The 21,685-nt window shown below is 44.9% G+C and overlaps 1 pseudogene across 1 annotated transcript; it reads left to right on the top strand.

The window, feature by feature from the left end:
• The first annotated feature begins 489 nt into the window (after positions 1 to 489).
• Positions 490 to 21,417, top strand: LOC117086666 (annotated as a pseudogene). The gene is made up of 8 exons (XR_004438522.1): positions 490 to 929; positions 12,262 to 12,424; positions 12,558 to 12,707; positions 15,163 to 15,323; positions 17,503 to 17,679; positions 18,268 to 18,409; positions 20,575 to 20,762; positions 20,950 to 21,417. The product of XR_004438522.1 is annotated as a cytochrome P450 2B6-like (transcript).
• The last annotated feature ends 268 nt before the right edge of the window (positions 21,418 to 21,685 follow it).

The following is a 21,685-nucleotide window of genomic DNA, read 5'->3' as shown; positions in this document are numbered from 1 at the left end:
GCCAACCACCACGCCCGGCTAATTTTTGTATTTTTAGTAGAGACAGGATTTTGCCATGTTGGCCAGGCTGGTCTCGAACTCCTGACCTCAAGTGATCTACCCACCTCAGCTTCCCAAAGTACTGGGGTTACAGTGATGAGCCACTGCACCCAGTCAGCCTCTCAGTTTTGAACATACACTACCACCACCTCCATAACACACAAATGTAAATGCACTTTCACATATGAAAACTGTATAAATACAAGGAAGCTCCATACATGCAAGGATATACATATAAACACCCCCAGATTCAACCACAGAAACACACACCAGCACATTTGCATAAATTCAAACACCCCTTTACATACAAAAACCATGTAAGCACATACAGGGATGCAAGCAGGCATGGACGAATGTACACAAGCATAAACAAACAGACAAAGCTAAGTAAAAAAGTGCATGCTCACCCATGCTTACAAAAACACACATACACATACCCACACACCACACATTCACATGCTCAGGTGGACTTTGATATCTCTACCACTGTATCCCTGCCAACATCTAGAGAGTGGGTAAGGGGTAGGCATCAGGTCTCTGGGTTGCCCAAGCAGGAAGTCTGGGTTCCCTAACACCTTTTTCTAAGCTAATGCTCCTGGACAATGATGATAAAGGAGGCGGGGAATGGATGAAATTTCGTAACTGGGTGGAGAGGCAGGTTCAGGATAAAAGGCCCAGTTGGAGGCTACAGTGGGGTGCAGGGCAGTCACACCGGAACCATGGAGCTCAGCGTCCTCCTCTTCTTTGCACTCCTTACAGGCCTCTTGCTACTCCTGGTTCAGCGCCACCCTAAAGCCCATGGCCGCCTCCCACCAGGTCCCCGCCCTCTGCCCCTTTTGGGGAACCTTCTGCAGATGGACAGAAGAGGCCTACTCAAATCCTTTCAGAGGGTAAGGCACAGATGAATGGGGTCTGAGGGTGGGCTGCTTCTTGCTTCTGTACTCGGGGATCCTTCACCAAACAGACTGAGGCAGACTTCCTGAGTCAGGGATGGCACGGGGATGGTTGGTGAGTACGGAGCATAGTGAAGCATGATGGGTGCTATTATTAGGAGAAAAGCATTAGTCAAATGTAGCAGAGTTTATTTGAACAAAGAAGTGACTCATGAATCGGACAACTCCCTAAACCAGGAGAGACACCACACGGCAGTGTGGGCAAGCGGTATTTACAGGCAGAAAAAGGAGGTGACATACAGAAACAGCCTGATTGGCCACAGATCACAGCTTGCCTTACTTGGACACAATCCGAGCAGTTAGCAGCCTGTGGTGGACTGAAAGCCCAGCTGCTCTGATTAGCCAACACTTGGCTACTTGTCACAAGAATATATTTATTTGGGCTGGGCACAGTGGCTCATGCCTTTAATCCCAGCACTTTGGGAGGCCGAGGCGGTGGATCACCTGAGGTCAGGAGTTCGAGACCAGCCTGGCCAACATGGAGAACTCTGTCTTCCCTAAAAATACAAAAATTAGCTGGGCGTGGTGGTGTGTGCCTGTAATTCCAACTACCCAGGAGGCTGAGGCAGGAGAATCACTTGAATCCAGCAAGCTGAGGTTGCAGTGAGCCGAGATGTTTCCACTGCATTCCAGCCTGGGTGACAGAGGGAGATGCCATCTCAAAAAAAGAAAAAAAGAAAAGAAAAGAAAAAGAATACACTTCTGAGTTAGATTACAGTTCACTCTATACAGAGAGCTTAGGTCAAATTTAATTTAATTAAACAATTCTCCCCTTTTGATCAGCCTCAAAATTTTGAGATTGACCAAAACCTTGGGCATTAACATTACTTCTCTCACCATCATAATGGACTCTCAGTATGGAATTCACAATGGACAATATCAAAGTAGTTGAGTGATTCTTTATGTTTTCTTCATGTTTTTGTTATTCATACTGTAATGAGACCATTGGATGTACAAAGAATGGCAGTATATGAGCATTTAAGACTCTTTTTTGGCCGGGCGCAGTGGCTCAAGCCTGTAATCCCAGCACTTTGGGAGGCCGAGACGGGCGGATCATGAGGTCAGGAGATCGAGACCATCCTGGCTAACACGGTGAAACCCCGTCTCTACTAAAAAAAAAATACAAAAAACTAGCCGGGCGAGGTGGCGGGTGCCTGTAGTCCCAGCTACTCAGGAGGCTGAGGCAGGAGAATGGCATAAACCCGGGAAGCGGAGCTTGCAGTGAGCTGAGATCCGGCCACTGCACTCCAGCCCGGGCAACAGAGCGAGACTCCGTCTCAAAAAAAAAAAAAAAGACTCTTTTTTTTGAGACAGGGTCTCACTCTGTCACCCAGGCTGGAGTGCTGTGTCATGATCACGGCTCACTGTAGCCTTGAACTCCCAAGGCTCAGGCGATCCTCCTGCCTCAGCCTCCCAAGTAGCTGAAACTACAGGTGCATGCCATCACGCCCAGCTACTTTTTGTATTTTTTGTAAAGACAGGGTTTTGCCATGTTGTCCAGACTGCTCTCAAACTCCTGGGCACAAGCAATCCACCTGCCTTGGCCTCCCAAAGTGCTAGGATTACAGGTAGGAGCCACCGCACCTGGTCAAGACTCTTGAGAAAATACAACACATCAGGGAGACTGTTATGATGGCTCTCAGGAGGGTAATACAAAGAAAATGAATTCTGTACCACACCAGGAGTCTCCATGAACCAAACTGATCAAAATCGAATGATTCAAAGCTATGAATAAACATAGTTCAATAGTATTAGAGTCCGATTGGTCATAGACTTTGTTCAGGGCATGACGGTGATTAAGGATCAGAGCTTGTTATAAAATAACTTGATTTAAAGAGGTATTCATTTGTAGTTGGCCTGGTAACACATATCATAGTATCCTAGAGATCCACCAGAAGAAACATGAAGAGTAGAAAACCTTGGGATAGTCAGGCTTGCTGTGTTAGTCCGTTCTCACACTGTTATAAAGAGTTACCTGAGACTGGGTAATTTATAAAGAAAAGGGATGTAACTGACTCACAAGTACCTTCTTCACAAGGTGGCAGGAGAGAGAGAGAGAGCAAAGGGGGAAGAGCCTCTTATAAAACCATCAGATCTTGTGAGAACTCACTCACTATCACAAGAACAGCATAGGGGAAACCACCCCCAAGATCCAATTACCTCCTACCAGGTCCTTCCCTCCACACCTGGGGATTACAGTTCAAGATGAGATTTGGGTTAGGACATAGAGCTAAACCATATCATTTGCTATCACCATTCAGGATGCTTGCAAACCAACTGTTAGCTGCACCTGTAAACACGTATCTTCTCTTTCCCCTGAGAAATGTCCTTAGTGTATTTGGTGACAGTGTCTAGAGAAACAGCAGTGTCATCCACATTTTAAATTAAGTTATATGTACTAGTGAATTCACAGGAAAGGTAAGAGCAATATTCGGCTTTGTTCAACACCATACACAAGCCTCCAAGATGAGCAAGGAGGAGATCTAAAATTGCATTGTTGAACACAAATGTTCTCATCCCCTTTTTGGAGAGTGGCTTCTACCTATCTGAACTCCCTGAAGGTTCAGCTGGCTACAAAATTCAAGATGTCCTTTAATGTATAGATTAGCCTCAGATTCCATAGAACTGTCACCCCCAATACTACCAAGAGTGAGCACCCAGGAACCCCATTGGAACCTTTTCTCAGCAGTAATTTCAGTTATTGACTGTTTTGGCTTTTAACTATGGGCAGTATCAGGGAACTCTCAGGGAAACAGTTTGGAAAGCAGCAGTGAGCTAGGACAAATAGCAAGTTCTGGACCAGTGAGGAGAAAGAACAGTAAACAAACCTCAGCAGAACCAAGGAAGGCCCTTGTGGGGTTTGAAAAGAGGGTCACCTACTAGCATCAGAGCAGAGGTCAATTAAATTTGTTTACCCATAAGTCTGTAGAGCTCCTGAACAAGGTGGGAAACTTACTTTTTTTGTGGTCTTTTTCTAGCATGCTGCAAGGGTGCATAGTCGCATTTAGTTGGAAAGAGACTTTACTATATTTACCTATTGATTTATTTATTATAAAGTTGGGGTCTTGCTATGTTGACCAGGCTGGTCTTGAACTCTTAGCCTCAAGTGATCCTCCCATCTCAATCTCCCAAAGTGCTGGGATTACAAGCATGAGCCACCACGCCTGGCCACTTTATTATATTTAATCCAGTAACATTACACACGCAATTACCCATACCCATATAGGTTGTCCCCAGGTCCTGCATACGGGATGCCTGGAAGCACGATATGCCTTTTTGCAGCCATCATTCAGATACATTTTCTATATTTGGCAGTGATTATGTTCTTAGTTAATAATATGTTATTACAAACTGTTATTATATTAACTAACTAATAACATAATCACTACCAAATATTTCCAGTGAGTACAAAAAAGCAAGTGGCAATGATGTCTGGAATATCAAGATATAGCTTTCCACTCCTCCGTTGGGGTTTGAGGGTGATTCCCATTGGGAACACGAAGAGGCATTGGCAGCAGTGAAATTATTTCCTGATTTTGGGACATTGACTCACAAACTCAACAATTGCTTGTTTTTTTGTTTGTTTGTTTGTTGCTAGAGTATAAGCCTTTGCTAAAGCCATTCGCAGATTATAGTCCTGTGTATTTTCTTGTAAGGAAAGGAAAAGGGTCAGGACAGCAAGAAAACAGGGAAGAAAAGATAAAAGGTAATGCTTTCATGATAGAAGAGAAATCTTAATCCACAATCTCGGAAAAACTGTCCACATATAGGATTGCCAACTGCATCTGGGGAGAAACTTCCCCGGACAGCTTTACCTTAAGGTCTCCAACAGACACACAGTTCTAGGAATTTAGAAGGGTCCTTTTCAATGGAGAGATGTGGATCCAAGATCCTAGACCCTGAAGTTTTGCTACAGAGAAGAACTTGGCACTGTCCTTTGCAATGGAGTACAACGACAGTCTTAGAAGAACTTGGTATGGTCCCTTCCAATGGAGTTCAAGGACAGTTTCCCTGGTGACATTTCCAAAGGGCCCAACCACTAAATTCTAGATCGTGAAAGGTCTGACTGTCATTGACTGATGGGTCATCAACGACTCCTTTTACCTGGCACAAAACGTGCTTTGGCATAATGCATTAAAGCCTTGCATTATTGAGTCACATCAGAGTTTATGAGTGGGAGATGCATGAGATTCTATTATTAGGGGCATAGGCCTTCCTATTACTATTTTACAAGAGATCAATCTATGTCTTTCCAGTAGGAGTGGATCTGATTGTCAGCAATCAATAATGCCTTTGACCAAGGGACTCCAATCAATTCAGCATGCTTTGCCTAATGCCTTTTGTTTGTAATACTGTTGCAGAACAATCAAAGACTGGAGAACCTGAAAAAAGTTCGGCAGAGTTTATTAAATTAAGGTGATTACTGGTTCAGCCGGACACACATCCAGGAAGTCTGAGCCCCAAACAAAGGGCTTTTCCTCCTTTTAAACATCTTAAGGCGGGAACTATGGGAGGCGGGAAGCAAGTTACAGAAGTGAGAAACAAAGCAGTTAATTAACATTTCTTACATCTTGAGAAAGACATGTCTTGCAACCTAAACTTATCGATCTTGTGACCCTGCAGCCATGCAGGAACTCACTGGGCCTATAATAACCTTTGAGAAATGTGGAGTTGGGGAGTAGAGATAAGGTCCACTGTCCATAGAGAGAAGATAGGCTGTTAATAGTCTCTTAACTTGAGTGTCAGGTGCAGTCACACTTTGCAGCAATTTTAAGCGGATTTTAAATTTTTTATTGCTATTACTATTAGGTTATAGTTGATTTCATTAAATCCTTCTTCCATACCTTATTTAACTATTTCACCACTTGTCTAGTGAAGCAAGTACCTCTATCACTGGAGAGTTCCCCAGGAATGCCCAGTAAGGAAATACACTTTCGAATTACCTTTTAGCTCCTGTTATGGCATTGATCTTTGTGCACAGGAAGCCTTTAATACAACCAGAAAACATGCAATGAACGTGCAGTTGAATTAACTCCATCTTCAAGTGTTCAAGTGGTCTACCAAGTGCCAGAAATATATCGCCTGAGGTTTTGGTTGTCTTACTAGAGTTATGGATTTGATAAACCAAATATTAGTTAAAAACCATTTAGCAAACTTACAAGAGTCACCTCATCAATATTTTCTCATAATTTGGATCATTTTATCTCTTCTATGGTGAGTCATGGAATGCAGAGCTTTTAGTGATGGAAATTTTAAGAACTCAGGAAGGACCAGGTGGCCATCCAGGATCTCCATGAGTACAAGCATCACATTGGAATTACAGCCTCTTAAGTACAAATTTTAGTACCATAAGTAGCAATTTATGCTTCTCTATTTCAGGTACATAACACTGGTTTATTAAATAGGTTAACACAGGTAATTTGATGGTGCCATTGCACTCCAGCCTGGGTAACAGATTGAGACCCTGTCTCTGAATTGGAACATGGGGGCACTGTCCTTGGAGGGGTGGGTGGGCATGAAGAGGTGTCTGGGTAAGAGCCACAGATGTGGAATTTCACTCTTCTCTGCCATCCTCTGTTACATCTTTGGGTACCTGCCTGCCACTGAAAGAACGAAGTAAAAGAAGTGGTGGCATGAATCAAATAGATTTTGCTGTGCCATTGAGAGAGAGCAGACTAGCAAATCTCAGTGCCAGGACAGTGGAGGAGAGAGGGAGAGCAGGAAAGGAGTCTGGGCAGGGAGTGCTTATCAACAATATACATAATGCCTTATAACGGTAACTGCCACTTGCTCAGTGTTTACTTGGCTTATCACTGCTTGCCATGCATGATTTCATGTTTAAATATATACTTATTATTAGTAATCAATCAACCCATTTTCCAATGGGAGAATTAGAACACTGACAATACCTTCCACCTCCTCTTCCCCTCCTCCCTCCCATGTTGACCATACTCCTGAATCTTAGACTTATTATCCCTTTGCTATTAATAAAGCTTTTTTTTTTTTTTCTGATCAATGGTCTTTTACTGATACCAAGTACAGAGTATATAAGCCAATACTATTATGAATTTTAAAAGTATTTGCTTAGACAGAATACATGGACATACACATGATGAATGTGATAATTGTCATACATATATGTTTATCTTAGACATTAGGTCGAAACATGTGGTCTTTGGTTATTGTTAGACACTGGCACTTTACCTGGAAGATACAAGGTAATTGGGTCATAGACTCTCAAATGATGGAACCTTTAGATTTTTCAGGGCAATGCCATGGAGGGAGGCAAGGAGGCTTATAATTAGGTAAGATGTTGCTTGGGTGACTCACCACCCAACTGGTCAACACTCAAAGACGTGGTGGCTTATACCTGTATTCCCAACACTTTGGGAGGCTGAGGTGGAAGGATTGCTTGAACCCAGGAGTGAGAAATGAGCCTGGGCAACCAAACAAGACCCTGTCTCTACCAAAAAGTTTTAAAAATTTAGCCAGGCATGGTTGCATGTGCCTGTAGTCTCAGCTACTTGGGAGACTGAGGCAGGAGGATCACTTGAGCCCTGCAGTTTGAGGCTGCAGTGAGCTATGATCACGTCACTGCACTCCAGCCTGGGCGACAGAGAAAGACCCTGTCTCTTAAAAAATATATCATCTGCAGTGTGAGGAGCGATAACATTTAGGAAAGTGTGTATAGGTTTCAATTCTGGCCAAAGACACCCTACACAATTCACTGAACCCTCTCTTTAAGGGTTTTTTCCAAGCTCTGCAGAGGCTACCTGGGCACCAATCATGCCTCTATTAACAGAATTTGCTGATCCTTCTAGCTCTTGGTATCTCACGGCCCCCTTTCTTTATGAGAGCTGGTATGGTCATTGAATATCCCAATCCTTTACAAATTCTGAAACAAGCAAAACTGTCAATGAAATTCGTATTTGCCTAAACTGAGTTTTCAAAAGGATCTTTGTGGCTAACTTGTTAGTTCATAGAACGTGGAGGCTTGTCAGGAATGATATTGAAGAATTTTTTCATTTTAACTGTTTTAAAGACAGGGTCTCAGTCTGTTACCCAGGCTGGAGTGCAATGGCACAGTCATAGCTCACTGCAGCGTTGAACTTCTGGGGTCGGGAGATTCTCCCGCCTTAACCTCCAGAGTAGCTGGGACTACAGGTATGAGCCACCATGCTCCACTATTTATTTTTATTTTTGTAGAGATGGGTTCGAGAGAGGATCTCACTGCAATGCCTAGGCTGGTCTCGAACTCCTGGCCTCAAGCAATCCTCCTGCCTCAACCTCCCAAAGTGTTGGGATAAGTTTTGAATAGACATGTTTGACCCTCTCCCCTTCTTTATTGCAGCAGAGATTTCCATGATCTCACAGGGAGGACTTGGGGCAAATAGTTTGTTTTGTTGTTGTTGTTGTTTCTTGAGGATGTGGGTGGGTCATCTTGGTTTATGTCAGTTCAAGAACAGTGTCCATTCTTCATTATTGGGGTTCCTTAGCTATCCAGGCAGGCAGCAGCTCCCTTGAGAAGACTTCCTGAACCCCAGGTCCCCACCACATGCTCTCATACACCAGCTGCCCCTCCTTACTGAGCCTATGTCCTCCACAGTGCTGCATTTACCTGTGAACCTGTGGCTGAGCTCTCCCTCACACTTCCAGACAAGGAAGGCCTGTGAGGTCTCAGCACAGTGCTGAACATAGTGCCTGGTACACAGTAGGCGTTTAGTAAATATATGTCCGGGAACAAAACGAAGGAGTTAGTGAGTGAAAGCTCACTAGCAGTCGGCAAGGGCCTGTAAAGTGCTGCCTGGCCCCCGGTAGGGGGTCGCAGATCTGGGGATCCCTCCCCACCAAATAGAGCTGCATCACATAGGTGAAGGTCCCAAGTGCCTATTGTTTTCTTTTCATCATTTTCCACATGTCACAAGACTATCACGCTATCATGTGAATCAATGGACTTAATTTTCTCACTAGAGTAATGTGGCTGGGAATTATCTGTGTTGTCATGGTCCAGGTGTCATTTACAACTACCTGTGGACAAGGTGAGGTGCTGCCCTCATCTTAGAAGTAGGGATGGTGGCCAGACACAGCAGCTCATGCCTGTAGTCTCAGCACTTTGGGAGGCCAAGGCGGGGGGATCACCTGAGGTCAGGAGTTCGAGACCAGCCTGATCAACATGGAGAAATCCCATCTGTACTAAAAAAAACAGAAAACTAGCTGGGCGTTGTGGCACATGTCTGTAATCCCAGCTACTTGGGAGGCTGAGGCAGGAGAATTGCTTGATCCAGGAGGCGGAGGTTGCCCTGAGCCGAGGTTGCACCATTGCACTCCATCCTGGGCAACAAGAGTGAAACTCTGTCTCAAAAAAAAAAAAGTAGGGATGGTGATGCTCAGCCTGGGGAAAGCCCTTGTCCAGTGTCACACAGATGGGAAAAGGGGAAGCTGAGATCCAGCAGGAGGTCTGTCTCCAAAGCCCTCCTAGATTAAAGCTGCTTAACAATGTGTGGATGATGAAATCCTCTGAGAGTTTGATTAAAGCTGTGGCCCCCATTTCCAAATAGGCACATACATGTTTGCATAAAGTTGTGAGGCTTCGCAGACTCCCTAAAACTCTTTCATAAACCTTCCAAGGATCTTCTAGGTATTCACGACCGTCTATTACGATTGCATCTCTTTGGGGGTGCGGTAAAGAGGGAGGGCATGAGCAAGTGTGTGTCAAGGCTGAGGAAGGTGGTGCTGTTGCTTTTCCATTTCCCAATAAGCTTCCAGATTCCTTCTGGAGTCAGAGGGATGCAGGCTCATGTCTCAGATTCAGCTCTTATGCATTGAGTCACAGTTTTCTCTTCTCTCAGTTGAGATCATGACAATAAGAAGGTGTGCCCCTAAGGTGGTTGTGAGGATTAAATGGGATATTGCATACAGCTAGTATATAATAAGTGCTCATTAAATGGCAACTACCTTGATCCACTCATTCATTTATTCACAAATCCAGTAACAATTCTGGCACTTTCTATGTACCAGGAAATATTCTAGGAATTGATGATGTGGCATCTTGGACAAGATATACAAGGTCACTGTGCTCATGGACATTCCATTGGCGGACACAGATAAGCAAAAAATAAACATAAGGAAATGTTAGTTGGACAAGAGCTATGATTAAGCAGGGGGTTATTTCAGAAGGTGATGAGAACTACGTTAGGTTGAGTGGTTAAAGAAAGACTCCTGCTTTGTTTCTGAGCAGGAAAGATTCAGGTGGAAGGCACCAGAAGGAGGCAGTGGTGGTTGCAAGAATCCTGAAGCAGGAAAAATCTCAGGGAACAACATGGAGGAATGAGTGGGAGGAGAAGTCAGAGAGGTAATGGGGCCACATCATGTAGGACCATGTGAACCATCTGTGGAGACTTCAGATCTTATTCTCAGCAAAGTGGGAGTACTGGAGGCCTTGGTGAGCACAGGGATATTAATTATTTTACGTTTTAGTGGGGTTACCCTGGCTTGTGGGGCACTGAAACAATTGTTAAGGGGTGTAAGCATGTAAGCCTAGAGAGCAGTGAAGGGGCTTTGCAGAGATCATTGCAGGGCATTTTTAAGTAAAGTTAACCATTTTTATGATTTTTTGTCAAGTTTTTATTGAAGTTGAACATCACCGTAAAAAGTGCACAGCTCAACGAATTTTCACACACAGAACACACTCATGTAACTGACATGCAGGCCAAGTAGCAAGAGTTCCTCAAAACCCCTCACCCTATTCTTTTGTAGTCACTATCCACCTACCACCTTGATCATGGATTGATTTTATCTGTGTTTGAACTTCTTTTTCTTTGTTTGTTTGTTTGTTTGTTTATGAGATGGAGTCTTGTGCTGTCACCCAGGTTGGAATGTAGTGGCACAATCTCGGCTCACTGCAACCTCCACCTCCCTGGGCTCAAACAGTTCTCTTGTTTCAGTAGCTGGGACTACAGGCAAGGGCCACCACGCCTGGCTAATTTTTGTATTTTTAGTAGAGACAGGGTTTCACCATGTTGGTCAGGTTGGACTTGAACTCCTGACCTCGTGATCAGCCTGCCTTGGCCTCTCAAAGTGCTGGGATTACAGATGTGAGTCACCGCACCCGACCCTGTGTTTGAACTTCATACACATAAAATTATGATGCATGGACTCTTTTGTGTCTAGTTGCTTTCACTCAACATTATGCCTGTGAGTTTCAGCCACCTTATCGAGTGTAGCTGTAGTCTGTTCTTTTTCATTGTTGTATAGTATTCTATTGTGTGAAACCCTCACTGTTTCTCTATATCTATGTTGATGAGTATTTTATTAAGAAAACTTCTGTGACTACTTTGTTCATTTTTTGGTGAATACACGTACACATTTTTGCTGAGCATGTACCTGGGAGTGAAGTGGCTGGGTTCCTGGGTATCCATTTGTTCAGCTTCAGGAAATACTGCCCAGCAGTTCCCCCAGTGGCTGCACACTAATCCCACCTTATCCACTGGGGCTATGTTCTGAGACCCCCAGTGGATGCCTGAAACCCCACATAATACTGATCCCTATGTTTACTCTTTTTTCCCTATAGAATCACATTATATAGGGAGGGTGGTATACACAGTGCAGACGTGGTGGACAAAGGATGATTCATGTCCTGGGTGGGACAGAGTGGATGGTGAGAGACAATCATCCTCCTACTCAGAATGATGCACAACTTAAAACTTACAAATTGTTTATTTCTGGAATTTTCCATTTAATATTTTCAGACTGCGGTTAGATGCAGGTAACCGAAACCGCAAAAAGCAAAACCACGGATCGTAAGAAGTATGGGATGGGAGTGATATTCATCGTATTTTACCAACCATCTCTACTGTTTAGGGCATCAGCCAATCAGAGCAGACCCTGGCTGGGCCACCCATTAACCTAAGCTTGTCCAACCTGCCTTATTTTGTTGTTGTTGTTTTGTTTTGTTTTGTTTGTCTTTTAGCAGCCAGAGGCCATGGTTTTCAGTTTCTGTCTCTACTGATACACAGAAAAGAAGGATGAGGAAGGGGCTTTACTGGCCCAACAGGAAACAGAAACTAAGAACCCATGACTATATTCTCTCCCTTGGATACCATTAACCGTTAACGCTTAGTCGCTGGGTCCCGGCAGGGGAAAGGGCAGCCTGGGAAGGTGGATGTTGGGGAGGGGCTAATTACCAATCTCTTATGTAAGTATTTTGATGGTTTTACAACTGAGGTGTATGCTGACTAACAGCCACCCCGGGTGTGGATGTGATTGGCAGTTCCGAGAGAAATATGGGGACGTCTTCACAGTACACCTGGGACCGAGGCCCGTGGTCATGCTGTGTGGAGTAGAGGCCATACGGGAGGCCCTGGTGGACAACGCTGAGGCCTTCTCTGGCCGGGGAAAAATCGCCACCGTCGACCCAGTATTCCAGGGACATGGTGAGGGCCTCAGAGGCACTGGGAGGGGGCGGGTGGGGGATGCATCAGGGAAGGGAGGACATGGGGGGAAGAAGGACTCAGAGCCTTCTTCCAACTTCCTGTGCAACCCACCCACACCTTCCCTACAACCCAGGCGTTGTCTTTGCCAATGGAAACCGCTGGAAGGTGCTTCGGCGATTCTCTCTGACCACCATGAGGGACTTCGGGATGGGAAAGCGGAGTGTGGAGGAGCGGATTCAGGAGGAGGCTCGGTGTCTGATAGAGGAGCTTCGGAAATCCAAGGGTGAGTCCTGGGAGGTGAATAAGAAAGAAAGACAACGAAACACTGAGAAATGCAGGTGCACGGGAGTAGAAAGAGAGGTATATGTGGGCAGAGACAGAGACAGATGAAACCGGAGACACCATCAGACAGAGGGATACGGACAGAGAGGGAGAGAGACAGGGGAATAGAGAGGGTTGGGGATGGGCAGGAGAGAAACACAGAGAGCCAGGGAAAGAAAGAGATGCCAGGTGTATAATGTCCAAGAATTGCTCAAAGAGGCTGGATGCGATGACTCTCACCTGTAATCCCAGTACTTTGGGAAGCTCAGGCGGGAAGATTGCTTGAGGCCAAGAGTTAGAGAACAGCCTGGGCAACATGATGAGATCCTGTCTGTACACAATATAGAAAAGAAATGAGCCAGGCATGGTGGTGTGTGCCTATAGTCCCAGCTATTTAGGAGGCTATGGTGGGACTGTGCTATCCCTTGAGCCCAGGAGGTTGAGGCTGCAGTGAGCTGTGATTGTGCCACTACATTCCAGCCTGGACAACAGAGCAAGACCCTGTCTCAAACAAACAAACAAACAAACAAATCCTCAGAGACATATATTTTCATGGATCAATTGTGTCTATCGAAGACAAAGACAGAAATTATATAAAAGAAAGCAAAGAGAGAAAAGAAAAAACTACAGACATTTAACAAATAATGAACTGTGTTTTCCTTGCGCTGGGTGCAGTGCTGATGAGCTGGCAGTGAGCAAACAGGCCGGGTGGGCTGTTCCGCCCTGGTGCAGCTGGAGGGGTCATGAAAGTAGCAATAGGTTGTTTCTGAGTTCTCCATAACTTGGTGTCTGTGGGAAATACAGGTGACGGGTCTCTGGCTAGCACCTCCATCTCATTCATGCCAGGTGTTTCCCATCTCTCTTATCAAAATGTCTTCGGAGACTCTGGGACATAAATGCAGAGGCTGTGTGGGGAGGTAGAGACAAAGGAGCTATAGGAAAACAGGGACAAGAAGACTGAAGAGAAGGACAGGAAGAAACAGTGACACAGGCAGGAGGAAAGAGACAGATGGAGGGACCAAAACAAAGAAATATAGGTTGGGCATGGTGGCTGCTCATGCCTATAATCCCAGCACTTTGGGAGTCTGAGGTGGGTGGATCACTTGAGGTCAGGAGTTCAAGACCAGCCTGTCCAACATGGTGAAACCCCGTCTCTACTAAAAATCCAAAAATTAGTCAGGCTTGGTAGCATGTGCCTGTAATCCCAGCTACTCAGGAGGCTGAGACAGAAGAATTGCTTGAGCCCGGGAAATAGAAGTTGCAGTGAGCTGAGATCCCACTACTGCACTCCAGCCTACATGACAGAGTGAGACTCTGTCTCCAAAAAAAAAAAAGTAGGAGGGAGACAAATATACACACAGAGAGACAGAAAGAAACAAAGGCAAAGAGAAACTGAGGCAGAGAAAATTAGACAGACAGACAAGGCTCAGGAAAAGGTCTGCAGAGGAATGAGAGAAGACAGGCAAGTGAAACTCAGAGAGAGGCTGCGCCAACCTGATGTTCTTGGACGTTCACAGATCACCCTCCAGCTGGAGCCAGGGCTGAGCCTGGTGTATACAGGTATCAATTAACAAGTGCAGAACAATTCCCAGAAGACTTGAGAGCCCTATATGTGAAAAGAAGAGATGAATGGGGAGTAAATAGGTAGGGGTAGAAAGATGGTTTTTTATTTTTTTTAAATTAGAGACGGGGTCTCACTCTGTTACCCAGGTTGGAGTGCAGTGGCACCATCACAGCTCACTGCAGCCTCAAACTCCTGGGCCCAAGTGATCCTCCCACTTCAGCCCCTTGGACTCCTTCAATTGGGATGACAGGCATGTGCCACCATGTCTGGCTACATTTTTTTATTTATTTTTTATAGAGACATGGTCTCCGTATGTTGCCCAGGCTGGTCTTGAATTCCTGATCCTTTTGCCTCAGGCTCCCAAAGTGCTGGGATTAGAGGTATAAGCCCCTGTGCCCACCCAGGGCTTTTTCATTTATACAAGCAATTGATTGAACACCTACTCTGCCCAGCTCCTATCCGTGGGATTTAACTGTATTCGCTCCCAGAGTCAGAGGTGGGGCCTGAGAGGAGGTGTAGAGTGAGAACCGGCTGCATGGACTCTATAGCTGCATTGCCTGGGTCTAAATCCTGGCCTCAGTAATGAGTGACTGTGTAACTTTAGTCAAATTACTCAACCTCTCTGTCTGCCCATCTAAAAATTGGAGCTAATAATCAAATTGCATCTGCCTCACATTGTTGTAGAGAGAATTCAATGGAATTATGTGTGAAGTGCTGGTACAGAATTAGCTGTTATGGTTATTCTTATGGTTATCATTACTGAGTGATGGCAGACAATCACACAGAGATGGGTGACAACCTGATGTTCCCCAGGTCCTTCAGTCTGTGTCCTAGATCTGCTGCTTCTTCCTAGGAGCCCTCGTGGACCCCATCTTTTTCTTCCATTCCATTACCGCCAACATCATCTGCTCCATCGTCTTTGGAAAACGCTTCCACTACCAAGATCAAGAGTTCCTGAAGATGCTGAACTTGTTCTACGATACTTTCTCACTCACCAGTTCTATATTCGGCCAGGTCAGAGAGAGGGAGAAGGAGAGGGAGGGTAGGGGCGAGGTGAACATCCAGGACACACAAGAAAAGGATGACCTGTCTTGGGGGCCCAGAAATGCAGCTTATCGCTGGAAGAAAGGCAGAGACCACGTGGAGAGTCAGGGACATGGAGACCTGGAGGGAGGGGAGATGGTGAGGCAGGGATAGAGACAGTGAGAGAGAGAATGGGGCATGATGTGGAGGCAGAAATAGAGTCAGAGAGAGACTGAGAGAAGGAAGATGAGCAAAAACAAGACAAAGAAGGACAGAGATCAAGAGATCCTGAGAGAGAGAGTTGATGAGAATGAGTGTGAAAGAGAGGGAGAGAGAGAACGAATCAGGCTTTGGGCTTCATCTCTACTCTTCTGCTCCTGGATGTCATTTTTGTTATTATTATTACTTTTTTAGACAGAGTCTCACTCTCTCATCCAGGCTGGGGTGCAGTGGTGCCATCTTGCTTACTACAACCTCCACCTCCCAGGTTCAAGTGATTCTCCTGCCTCAGCCTCCCAAGTAGCTGGGACTGCAGGCATGTGCCACCACATCTGGCTAATTTTTTTTTTTTTTTTGAAATGGAGTCTCACTCTGTGGTCCAGGCTGGAGTGCAGTGGTGCAATCTCAGCTCACTGTAACCTCCACCTCCCTGGTTGAAGCAATTCCCCTGCCTCAGCCTCCTGAGTAGCTGGGATTACAGGCCTGTCACCACGCCCAGCTAATTGTTTTGTGTTTTTAGTAGAGACGGGATTTCACCGTGTTGGCCAGGCTCATCTCGAATTACTGACCTCAAGTGATCTGCCCGTCTTGGCCTCCCAAAGTGCTGGAATTACAGGCGTGAGCCACCGTGCCCAGCCTGCTCCTCGTTCTTCTGTATCCTTGCTTCTCTGTCTTTGGTAAAGCTCCTCACCTGAAGAAAATCAAGGATGCATGACAGTAAGGATTTCTTCATTTTCTCCCATTTCTCCTTCTACCTGTTTTTTTTTTGTTGTTGTTGTTGTTTTGTTTTTGTTTTTTTTTAAAAAAAAACATTACCCAGATTATAAAGGTAACCTTCTGTTATTTTAAAATACTAAAAAGTCTCCTTATTAACATGGAAATGTGCCTATTACATATTAAATTTAAGAATATCAAGCTGCAGAACAGTATGCATAGCAGTAGTTTGTTGGTTTGTTGTTTTGAGACAGTATCTTGCTCTGTTGCCCAGGCTGGAGTACAGTACTGTGATCTCGGCTCACTGCCACCTCCACCTCCCTCGTTCAAGCAATTCTCGTGCCTCAACCTCACAAGTAGCTGGGACTGCAGGCGAGCTCCACCACACCTGGCTATTTTCTTGTATTTTTAATAGAGATGGGGTTTCACCATGTTGGCCAGGCTGGTCAACATAGCTACATCTATTAACTAAGGGTGTATGTTGGATTCACATGTGGGATTGTCACAGTTATGGATTTTCAGGACCCTACTTTCCAGACGGTCTGATCTGGAAAGTCTGGGATGGGGCCCAAAGTGATTATTTGTAACAAGCCCGACCAATAATTCTAATGTTCTCCTCCCATTGAGAACCACAGAGAAAAGTCTGGAAGGAGACCCACCAGACAGTTAACAATGGTCATCTCTAGAAGGAGAGATTAAGAAGGAATTTTACATCTCAGTATATACGTTTGCATTTTTGCAATTATTTGCAATAAATTAGGCATTCCATTCTTCATCAAAGTAATAGAGATATGCTCCAAAATACATAGTCCTAAAGTGTCAACAGGCTTATCTTGTGTAAGAATCATTTTATCAATGTCCGACACAGCAAGGGAGATGAGGAGAGGTGGGAAGAGGGAGAGAGAAGTATGAGAAAGACAAATAAACACGCTGAGGTAGACAATGAGTGGCACAGAAAGGAAGCGAGACAGAGACAAAGAGATAGAAAGGAGAGAGGCAGGGAGATGGGGCAGAGGCCAAGAAAAAGACAGAAGGATGAGGGAGGAAGATGCAGAAAGAGGTAAATGTGAGAATAACAGATCAAATGAGACATAGAGTCAGTGAGTGAGGGGTTCAGAGGCAGAGGAGAGTGGGGAAGGGGGGTTCCCACGGAGATATTGGGGCCCAGGAAGGGCCCTCTCCCTGTGACCTGCTCACTCAGCCCTAGGCAAACCTCACCACCCCTTCTTTCTTGTAGCTGTTTGAGCTCTTGTCTGGCTTCTTGAAATACTTTCCTGGGGTACACAGGCAAATCTACAAAAACCTGCAGGAAATCAATGCTTTTATTGGCCACAGTGTGGAGAAGCACCGTGAAACCCTGGACCCCAGCGCCCCCCAGGACCTCATCGACAGCTTCCTGCTCCAAATGGAAAAAGTGTGGTCTGGGAGAGGGAAAAGGGAGGGGAGGAGGGGGAGGGCAAAGCGGAGAGGTGAGAAGAGGGAGAGAAAAGTGGTAGGGAAGGGGAAGAGGGGGAGGGAAGAACAAAGACTAGGGAGGGGAGAATAGTGAAAGGGAGGAGAGGAGATGAGGAAGGAAAGAAAGATGAGGTGAAAGGAAGGAGAAAATAGGGAGGAGGAACTGAGATAGAGAGAGAGGGGAGGTGGGGAGAGAGAGAGAGGGACAGAGAGAGAGAAAGACTGAGGAAGAAATTCGGGGCAAGGGACAAAAATACAGCAACAGGAGAAAAGACTCATAGATGCAGAAAGAGACTGGGAGACAAAAAGAGAGACACATATCAGGGAGATGTGGAGAGAGATAGAAACAGAGCCAGGCAGAGTAAAGAAAGGCTGAGGGAGAGTTAGAGATATGCATCTGGACATGCAGAGGACAGAGAAAAGCACACTGAGCCAGATAGTGTCAAAGACCTTTAGGCAAACGGAGGGCAGCCAGGGAGATGGGCGTGTACCCAGCAAGGCTACAGCCTCCCCTGACCCTCCTCTCCCCTCCCCACTGTGGACGCAGGAGAAATCCAACCCACACAGCGAATTCAGCCACCAGAACCTCATCATCAATACGTTCTCGCTCTTCTTTGCTGGCACTGAGACCACCAGCACCACTCTCCGCTACGGCTTCCTGCTCATGCTCACATACCCTCATGTCGCAGGTGGGCCAGGAACAGCCGGTCAAGGGGGTCTTCTGACCTCCTTCTGAGCTGCAGAAATGGCGATATGGGCACCACCTGGATGAGAGAGAGGATGCTGGCTTCCTATTCTGTAGGCTCTGGACTAGCTTCCAACCAAGCCAATTCTGTTTGTGGATGCATGGACGCATGAAGAACCTGTCCATACGTTCTCCCGCTGGTTTCTTCCATCACTTAAGGATTTTTTGTTCTAAGTTGTTTTTTTCTTTGTTTTTTGTTTTTTGTTTTTTTTTTTTTTGGTTTTTTTTTGAGACAGAGTCTCACTGTGTTGCCCAGGCTGGAGTGCAGTGGCATGATCTTGGCTCACTGCAAGCTCCACTTCCAGGATTCACACCATTCTCCCCTTCTCAGCTTTCCAAGTAGCCAGGACTACAGATGCCCACCATCACACTCAGCTAATCTTTCGTATTTGTAGTAGAGACGGGGTTTCACTGTGTTCGCCCAGATGGTCTCGATCTCCTGACCTCATGATGTACAAATTTAAGGGGTACATATGCAGTTCTGTTACATGCCCAAGTTTTGTAGTGGTCAAGTTATGGCTGTTAGGGGATTTATCACCCGAACAATGTACATTGTACCCATTAAGTAATTTCTCATCATTCACCCCCTTCTGCTCCCTCACTCTTCTGAGTCTTCACTGTCTATCATTCCTCTCTCTATGTCCATGTGTACACATTTTGTAGCACTCACTTATGAGCGAGAACATGCGATATTTGACTTTCTGTGCCATCACTTAAAAATGGACCCATTCATCCACTTATCTTTTCATCAATTCATTCTTTAAATCATGAATTAAAGAATATATACTCACTGATTCTTTCATCTATGATTCATCCAAAGACATATACTGTCATTCATTATTTGGATTACTTGATCCACAAGTTGATCCTCTGAAATAGTGATATGTCGATGCACTATTTGTCATTGATTCATTGGCTCCTTCATTCATTCATTCATGCATTCATCCATCCTTCTATGAACTAGGTTTCACCCTTATCCTTGCATCAGTCTATCTTTCAATTCACCCTTAATCCATCCATGCGTTCCTTCATTTATCACAATAATTCACTCATTTATTCACCTCTGATCTATTTATCACTCAATTCAGCCATTCCTTTATTCCTTTATTTACTCATACTTCACTAATTTACGTATTCACTTGTTCTTCCATAAATCTAGCCATTCATGTGATTATTCATTAATTGAGTTCACTGATTTGTCTATGGACCATTCATTAGTGATTAAGTAATCAATTCTTCTATTAATTGATAAGTAAATATTTACATCCATTTATTGGTTTGTTCATTTATTCATCAATCTCCCCATCCATGAATTGATCTGTTGATTGATTGATTGATTGATGTATTTATCTATCCAGTTGTTCATGGATTCATCTATTGTTCTATTACACTGCTATGTTTCTGAGAACCAAGAATAGTGTCTCACCTGTAATATACACACAACAAATATTAGTTTATTTTCTACTCATCTTAGAGAGGGTGTTTTGAGAGGTTTGTAGCCTGGAGTTCTTAATCTGAAGTTCTATACAAAATTGTGGTGTGTGTGTGTATGTGTGCGTGTGTACCTTTGCATGTGGGTAGAGGATCCCTAATATTCATTAGGTTTCAAGCAGTGAGACTTCTTGTTGCTTCCTCCCTCCTCCCCTCACCCCATGCCGATTGCTTTGAGGGGTATCAAGGATCTAACCCTTTACTATAGGTTTTTCATTGCTGAAGAGAAAGTAATGTCCCTGCTGAAAGGTCTCTTTTTAAAATTTTTTTTTCTTTTTTTTTCTTTTGAGAAGGTGTCTTGCTCTGTCACCCAGGCTGGAGTGCAATGGCACAATCTCAGCTCACTGCAGCCTCCACCTCCTGGGTTCAAGAGAATCTGCTGCCTCAGCCTCCTCAGTAGCTAGGACTACAGGCGTGCGCCACAACACCCGGTTAATTTTTTGTATTTTTAGTAGAGATGGGGTTTTGCCATGTTGGCCAGGGTCATCTTGAACTCCTGACTTCAAGCAATCCACCCGCCTTGGTCTCCCAAAATGCTGGGATTACAGGCATGAGCCACCATGCCCGGCCTGAAATGCCTCTTTAAAATGAGATTCATTTGTCTTCTCTTCTCTGCAGAGAGAGTCTACAAGGAGATTGAACAGGTGATTGGCCCACATCGCCTTCCAGCGCTTGATGACCGAGCCAAAATGCCATACACAGAGGCAGTCATCCATGAGATTCAGAGATTTGCTGACCTTCTCCCCGTGGGTGTGCCTCACATTGTCACACAACAGACCAGCTTCCGAGGGTACATCATCCCCAAGGTAAGACCGGCTGGAACCCCACATCCTTCCTCTGTGGGCATCATGGATTCTCTTAATCCCCTAACGCAACATTTTTATATCTCTCAATTGAGTCCCCTTGTTTTTGTTTTTTCTTTTTGTTTTTTTTGTGGTGTGTGTGTGGAGGGTGGGCATGGCAATATCTTTTGATCTTTTGATTCTCCCTCAGGACACGGAGGTATAGCCCATCCTGAGCACTGCTCTCCATGACCCACACTACTTTGAAAAACCAGACACCTTCAATCCTGACCACTTTCTGGATGCCAATGGGGCATTGAAGAAGAATGAAGCTTTTATCCCCTTCTCCTTAGGTAAGCCAGACCCACAATTTCTTTCCCAGACACCAGAGGGCAGATCCTACCCTCAATTTGAGAAAAACAATGACAGGTCCTTATTAATTGAGCACTTAATATATTCCAATTGCTTCACCTGCCTTATCCCATTCCATCTTCACTACAACCCTGTAAGGAGGCTTGAAAAGGAAGATCACATTCCCAAAGGTACATCTTGGCAAGCAGGGCAAGTATTTTAACATCTCTAGACCTCAGTGAATTCATTTTCTTAAAAAGAAAAAAATGTGTTGAGCTCTACCCTAAGGGCAGTGCTGTGTTGGGGGCTGAAGATAATGCATCAAACAAGTCACACAGAGACAGGGTTCCTGCCCCAGGAAATGTAAAGTCCAACAGGGAAGATGGACATTCATCAAATAACAGTAAAATTATCATCTCATGAAATGAATGAATGCCTGCAACATGCTTAGAACTGCCTGGCACTAAGGACATGCTCACATGGACAATTATTATAATTAGACATAATTGTGATAAGTGCTCTAAAGGGAGCTTTGGGAGCACAAAATAGGAAACACTAGCTAATCTTGTGGTGGGTCAGTAAGGAAAAGCTTACCA

Source organism: Trachypithecus francoisi, unplaced genomic scaffold (assembly GCF_009764315.1).
Source record: "Trachypithecus francoisi isolate TF-2019V2 unplaced genomic scaffold, Tfra_2.0 Contig00590, whole genome shotgun sequence".
NCBI lineage: Eukaryota > Metazoa > Chordata > Mammalia > Primates > Cercopithecidae > Trachypithecus > Trachypithecus francoisi.
This window is presented reverse-complemented; position numbering and strand designations above follow the sequence as displayed.